The following is an 8,174-nucleotide window of genomic DNA, read 5'->3' as shown; positions in this document are numbered from 1 at the left end:
AGGACATGTAAATTCTCTGTAGAAGAAGCGACCATTCATTTGACTCAACGTAAAGGCTTTCTACTGGGCTGGTGCGAAAAGCACCCGTAGAAAGGCGGATGCCCAAATGATGCGCGGATCCAGCATCTTCAAAGCACTTTGAGTTGCTGACTGATAAACAACGGCCCCATAATCTAAGCGGGGGCGATTGAGGCTTGGATACAGATTCATGAGGCATTGCATATCACTACTCCAAGTAGTACGTGACAACACTTTTATAACATTCATGGCTTTTAACATTTTGTTTTAAAATACTTGATGTGCGGTACGAAGGTGAACTTGTTGTTCAAGATAGAGCCTAAGAATTTATGCTCGGCTTTGAGAGACAGACGCTGCCCATTCAGTCGAATGTCAGGTTCCGAGTGCATTCCTCTCTTTCGAGAGAACAAGATACACGTGCTTATTTGTGGGTTAAGTCGAAATCCGTTTTCATCTGCCCATTTGGAGACCTTGTTTAAGCCCAGCTGAACCTGCCTCTCACACATTGCCAAGTTGCATGACTTGAAGTCAAGCAGAACGTCGTCGACATATGTACAATAAAACATATCGTGGGGGATGGACAAGTGCAAGGATTCATTTTGATAATAAAATGTGTGCAACTAAGTACACCACCTTGTGGCACGCCTGTTTCCTGGACAAATGTTTGGGAGAGAACACTGTCCACACGGACACGGAATGTCCGGTTTGACAGGTAACTTTCGATTATGTGAAACATTCTTCCGCGCACACCAAAGTGGGACAGGTCTCTTAGATTTCCAAAACGCCATGTTGTATCATAAGCCTCTTCGATATCGAGGAACACAGAGAGAAAATATTGTTTATGGACGAAGGCGTCTCTGATCTGTGCCTCGATACGAACAAGGTGGTCTGTGGTGGATCTACTTTCTCGAAACCCACACTGAAATGGGTCAAGCAAATTGTTTGTTTCAAGGATATATACAAGTCGGCAGTTCATCATTTTGTCGAAGACTTTGCACAAGCAGCTTGTAAGTGCAATAGGCCTATAACTTGAAGCTAAAGAAGGGTCCTTGCCCTCTTTCAAAATGGGAATAATAATAGCCTCTTTCAAGGAGGTAGGGATAGTGCCAGAAAACCAGATAGCATTGTACAAACAAAGTAAGGTTTTTCGTGTTTCGGCTGTTAGGTTTTTTAACATTTTATACACCACACAGTCAGAACCTAGGGCAGAAGTACTGCAGGAGTTTAGAGATGTTCGGTGCTCAGCTAGACTGAAAGCTTGGTTATATGCCTCGTATCTAGTGAATTTGTGTTCGAGTTTCTGCTTTTCTAATTTTGTTTTGTAATTTTGAAAAGTGTCAGTATAGTGGGACGAGCTGGATACCGGTTCAAAGTGTGTATCGAGGAAGTTTTCCTGATCTTCCAAGGTATCACGCTGAGTGTTTACGAGTAGGAGTGAGTGTAGTTGTCTTCCTGTTACCCTACGAACCATGTTCCAGACTTTGGCCTCTTGTGTATATGAATTTATCCCTGATAAAAACTTGTGCCAGCTTTCTCTTCTGGCCTCCTGACGCGTTTTCCTGCCTCGAGATTTTATTTTCTTGAAGCTCTCAAGGTTTTCCGCTGTCGGCGAGTTCCGCAGCAACCTCCATGCCCTGTTCGGTTCCTTTTGAGCATTCTGACACTCAGTGTTCCACCACGGGACGTGTCGTTTGCCGGGCAGCCGAGATGTTTGTGGATTGCACTTGGCTGCTGCGTCAGTAAGAAAAGCCGCGAAGTACTGCACAGCTTCATCTATGCCTTCTCCTCATATGTCAGTTCAATTTAAGTGAGTAAGCTTTTGAAATTGTTCCCAGTCGGCTTTGTTTACCAGCCTTTCGGAACATGTGGAGGACATTCATATAATATAGGTGTACTCAAAACTAAAGTAAAATGGTCACTTTCGTATGGATTATTTATGACTTTCCACTGAAGTAATGGTACAAGTGAAGGAGATGCGATACCGAGGTCTATGGAAGAGTAAGTTTTGTTGGCAAGGTTATACTATGTTGCCTCTTTCCTATTCAACAGACAAGCACCTGATGAAATGAGGAATTGTTCAATGAGATGACCTCGTGCATCACAGCGAGAGTCACCCCACAGACCATTATGTGCGTTCAGGTCCTCAAGGACCAGATAAGGTTCAGGTAGTTCGTCTATTAAAGATTGGAATTGAAGTTTTTTCAAGACGGTGGTGCGGAGGTATGTACAAGGAGCAGACATTGACGAGTTTGTTTAGAATAACTGCTCGGACAGCCACCGCCTCGAGGGAAGTTTGAAGGGGTAATTGTGTACATTCTGTACCTTGACTAACTATAACCGCTACACCACCGGATGGTGGCATGACATCATCTCTATCCTTTCGGAAGATTACGTAGTTACGTAAAAAGTTTGTGTTTGTTCATTTCAAGTGTGTCTCTTGTACACACAGCACTCTAGGATTGTGTTCATGAAGGAGTTCTTGTAAGTCATCGAGGTTTTGAAGACGGCCTCAGATCTTCCACTGTAATATTTTTGTCTGCATATTCAAACAAGAGAGATGTTGCTGTGTGTCCTGTGTTGGACACACAGCAGCATCTGTGTTTTCCTGTGTCCTGTGTTGGAGTGAGCTCGTTAGTTCAGGTGGCAGGACGGTCGTCCGGCCCCATTATTGGTTTCTTATTGTTCTTGGCGAGCTCCAAGGAGCTGCGCCGCACTTTTGGTACCAAGGGTACCGTTGCATTCATTGCCCCCTCAGAGGCACTGGGTGCCCGCACATGCGAGCTGGTGGTTCGGATCTTAGGCCTCGCCTGGTGGCGCAGGCCTTGAGACCAGAGGACCCTGGAGTCTCCGGCCTCGATTCGCTAGGAGGCGGAGTAGACTGAACTACTGCCGCCTTGGGGGCAGGCGCCACATCTGACGGCTCGCTCTGCGCTGGCCGAAGGGGTGGCGAGGGCTGATGCGGCGTTGCCCCCCTGACGCGCCGCATCAGCATATGTAGCGCCGTAAAACGGCGACACTCTTCGTCTTGCTTCTTTGAATGTGATAGTTTCTTTAATTTTCAATATGATAATTTCTTTTTCTTTTTTCCAAAGTGAGCAAGACGTGAGTATGCGGCATGATTTCCGCCAAAGTTCACACAGTGTGATGGTTTTTCGCTATTGTCAGAATTGTGGCCTTACACTCCACATTGTGCACAAGTTTGGTGACCACGACAGCTTTGTGAGCCGTGGCCATACTTCTGGCATTTAAAACAACGACGTGGGTTAGGTATGTATGGTCTGATCGACGTCTTCGTGTACCCTGTTTGAATACTTTCTGACAGATTACTCGAAGCGAACGTGAGTATTAGGTGTTTCGTTGGTGTTACCTTGTCTCTTCTAATGACGATTCTTTGTACATTGGTCACATTCTGCCTCTTCCACCCCTCCAGAAGTTCTTCTTCGGTCAAGCCGAGCAAACCAGCATCAGATACTACTCCACGGGTTGTGTTCATCGATATGTGTGGCGTTACAGTGATGGGAGTGTCACCAAAAGTTGAAAGAATCTGCAGCTTTTCAAACTGTTCTTTTTCTCGAACTTCAAGGAGGAGGTCTCCGCTGGCCATTTTGGTAACTTTGTACCCGACTCCAAGAGTTTCTGTGAGACATCTGGCTACTACAAAAGGGGATACAGTTCTGGCTTGCTTGCTGCTTATCTCACTATGTATAACATGAAAATGAGGAATGTTTTCATTTGAACGATTGAAAAAGCCAAAGTCTTCGGTGCGTACGCGCTCTAAGGCGGTACGATCACTTAACAAGGGAAACGCTCTATGCATTCCAGTTTAATTTTCTTCAGAAGCGTTGGGGGCCACCCACCACGGAGCCCAACGAGGGGACGCTACAAGTTTGCGGATGCTGAAACCTGCAGACGCCAGCCGTACAACGCTACTATAACCCAATGCGCGTAGACCAAGGTAGGCTATTTGCACAGGGTTAACCCTAGCCGCCAGGAAGTTTGGAAATAGGTAGAAGGGAGAAGAATACAGGACAGATAAATAGTGAGAGATAAAGACGAAGATGTAGGGAGAGAGATATCGGAAAAGGCGACTGCCGATTTCCCCTGGGTGGGTCAGCCCAGGGGTGCCGTCTACGTGAAGCCGGGGCCAAAGGGGTGTGTTGCCTCTGCCGGGGGGGGAGGGGCTTAAAGGTCCAATCCCTCAGCGTCAGCTCAACCCCCAGGATCCCCTTTTCCCCGGACACGGCAAAGCCACGCACGACTAGGCGTGGGAGGGAGTATAAACTCCCCCGTTAGCTCGGGTCCGTGGTGTCGCTACACACCAAACGCTTACTTGCGCAGGCGCCCCTACGGGTGAAGCTGAAGGGTCCCCCATTTTTTAAAGGGGCACTAAAGTCAAATAACAATTGACGTTAGAGTGAACACTCAATGTATGACAACATCTAAAATGACCATATTATCAACAACAGTGCCCGACTTACCAAGAAATTAAAGAAAAGGTGCTGCTTCAGTTGTTCTTGCGCCAGCTGTCACCTCTCATGCCCGCGCCACTATGACTGTTCATCCAACAAGCACCTTGGTGACCTGATGTTGCAGAAATTTGTGTCACCGCATCACCAGCAAATTATAAAGCGCCACCATTTTCGCTGCATCCTCCACTGCCGATTCTGTATGGTTCTGCGTTCAGTCATGCAGCATGGAACTGTGACAGGTGATCAAGCAGCTCATAATCGCACCCATATCTTCGTTGCATGAGGCTATAGCACTACAGTGAAGATTTCATACTCATTGGTAATGTTCTTCCACGTTAGTGAGTGTGAAACACACCTGTACCATGAGATGATGTTTACTTTGTTTTCATTAGCCAGTTTCAAATTTGCTTTCGACACCGCACATTCATAGCATAGTCTTCGAAAGAGGACCTTCAAGACGCGCAGTTGGAATTTCAGCATTGAAGTTTGCACTGGCAACCTCGAGCCGTAGTGAGTACAAACATTTAGTGCTGGAAACCTAGCAAGAGTATTGTAAACATTGCTGGCACATTGTTACTGTGTTTGACAGCATACTAAATTAGTCAGCTAGATCACAAAAATTCAAAACAGCACGCACTAGGGCATCCAAATTTTCGTTTGTAATTTTACGCTACTTCAGTGGGATCAGTGGGGGTGCGATGAAGGAGTTCGTATAAAAGGTCAGCAACTATACCTTGATTTTGAGAGCGCGTGCTTAAGCTACTCTTTAACTAGTAAGATCAGACCCATTATTGCCTACTTGTATAACAATTAGGAAGTTTAATCTGTGATGAGTATCAGCCTTCCTGTTGCAAGGCAAGCCTCTAGCTTGAAGTTCATAACATGATTTTCAAATATAAGTGTGGCTTTCGTAAGTCTTTTTATGTGACACCAGACTTTCTGGCCTTTTTGACTCTATACATGAGTTACTTGACATGGGCTCTCAGGTTGACGCATTGTTTCCATATTTTTTATACAGCTCTTGATAGGGTTTCTCCCTAAATATTTTACCAACACAGCAAAGCATTCCTCTGAATTCATTCGCTTGGTTTGAAGACTTTCTTTTGTGCAGGCCTCAGTTTACATCGGTTAATAATGACATATTTTTTTGTGACAGCTGCTGTATTCCAAGGAAATGTGCTCAGTGAAGACCTGTAGCCAGAGGGGTGCCCCAGGAGTTTCTTCCCCCCCCCCCCCACCTGCATTCGCTTGTTGTGGGTTGTCCTACTGAGCATAAATATTGAAAAAGTCATTTTTCATGGCCATCAACATGTGCGCCTTCCCTCCAAAAGACATTCCTGGCTTCGGGTTGTTTTTTTATGAGCTCATATTTCTTCTTGCTCAGTCTTCATCGTTAGTTTTTACCTCGCAATTCTGCATGTGTATAAAACACAGGGTGTTTCAAGAATTGTGTCCAATATTTTTTAAAAATTGGAGAAAGGAGATACTTGCGTGCCTGTTGTGGCATTGCCTTTCTTGTGGCAAAAGGAATCGTCAGATAGACACAATTATAACTATGGCAGTATATACATATTAATTAAGACAATTGCCTTTTTTACCAGTAGTAGTAGCTGGTCGAGTGAAGAGGGCATATTCAAGTCCTTTCTGCAAAACGTCTATAGGCACTTTGAAATTTTGGAAAAGCAGCCACTTACAATCAGCGTGGAGTGATTCGATCTGCATAATTTAGTTGTCGAAACGAAAACCGATGCACCAGACAATACACCTACCATTCATTTTGACAACGCCCCCAATGACGACACAGTTTCTCTAGCCGGTATCAGCCGTCAATTTAGACACTTAGCTTTGTTCTCGCTTATCGACGCTCACCTAATATTCTCCCCCAATGCACGATAAACAGTGTCGCCATGAAGGGCATTGTCGAAGTGAATGGTATATGCACTGTTTGGTGCGTCGGTTTTGGTTTTGCCAGCTAAATTGAACAAAATGCATTTCTCGGCGGTGATTACCAGTGGCAGCTTTTCCTAAATTTTAAAATGGCGATGGACTATTCGTGGGAAGGGGTTAAATTGACCCATTCGACCCGACCAGCTAGTAGCACTGATTAAATATGTAATTGTGTTAGTTTTTTTAATTATAGCCATATAATGTTTGTACCTATCTGAAGATAAGGTAAAAGGTGTCAAACATTTTTTTTTCAAAAGAAGTATTTGAATGCAGTCGATAAAATACATTTCTGGCAAGGTAATGAAGTTATCTGGCTTTACAATAATGACCTAATTATGTATATTATTTCTTTGAGGGCTTTTCTTATGAGCACTTTTGAGTAAAGTAGTCATATTTGGTTTTTTTTCGGAAACATGGTAAGTTCCTAGAACACAAATAAAATATGTGCTGGTGGCCTGTCAACATGCCAAAAATAAAAAAATAATTTAGGCATCGATGCTATAGCAGATACTCTGAAAAAATTGTGAGTGTCACTTTGTCTGAAAAACCTTTATATTCAGCCTCAAAAACTTGCCTTGGTGGTCTCACTATGAATATGCACAAAATTTTATATTGAAGCTCTATGGACAAGGTAAATATAGGTGGAAATACTAGAACATACCATTTTTAAATTCGAAAAATAACTTTATATGTATTTGCACCAGCTTTTCGCCTACGTATCTCAAGCGACATGACACAATCGCAAGGGCAATCTTAAGCAGAATCTCACTGACCTCGAATATCGAGAGCAAATTTGGTGCTCTCTACAGAATAATTGAAATAGGAATAGGGTTATCATCTGCATTGCATTGCCAACGGAGGGGTGCAACAAGGACTGGGTTAAGTGTGGTGACTTCCAGGTGAGCCATACAGCTTTATAGATATAAAGTCAGACATCCTGCTTCCTTGGGGAGTTCTGCAAATGCAGTAGGTGTGTTTTATGCACTTAATAAAAGTATTAAATCACATTCAGTACACATGTCTTATAGCATGCTTGTAGCATAGGTGCAGTATACTAATAAAGGCTATCGTATAACAACCATTTCTTATTTTCTGTATTTCAGAAGAGCACCCTGCTCACTGAAAGCCAAAGCCTGTCATATACATAGAGAAGCGAAAAAACTTTAAATTAGGAACTGGTAGCCAAGGCGATAGTCTCGTTTATGTTGTGCGTAAGGGATATTTGTGTACTTTACACTTTTTAACGGCTTGATGGCTCATCTGGTAGTCATCACCAGCAGCATAGCCAGGAAGGCAGGAGGAACTTCTTTAGTCTCCCCCCCCCCCCAGCACAGTCCAGGTATTTTTCATCCTAAAGCCAAGGATTGTCCTTCTACAGTTACCGGTTCATGACCGCCTAGTTTATCGATTACTCAGCAGAAGGTGCTAGTTTGAGTGACAGAGAGACATATGGATTCGCGGTTACCGACAAAACCCTCTGAAGCTTCGCCCCACACATCATCATTCACTTGGTAGATATGCTGTGAGTTTCTTAGTTCTGTATGCACACATACAAACACACAAGAATGTACATAAAGTATGATCAAAGTCACCTTCCCCTCACACACTACCATCAAGCAAAAAATATAATTTTGCTACGCTGCTGGTCCCCACACTCTGGCGACATTTATTGTAGCGCACCTCTGTTGGCAATGGAATGCACATGATAGCCCCATTCCAATTTCAATTGCTCTGCATCAA

Source organism: Rhipicephalus microplus, chromosome 3, assembly GCF_043290135.1.
Source record: "Rhipicephalus microplus isolate Deutch F79 chromosome 3, USDA_Rmic, whole genome shotgun sequence".
Classification (NCBI taxonomy): Eukaryota; Metazoa; Arthropoda; class Arachnida; order Ixodida; family Ixodidae; genus Rhipicephalus; species Rhipicephalus microplus.
This window is presented reverse-complemented; position numbering follows the sequence as displayed.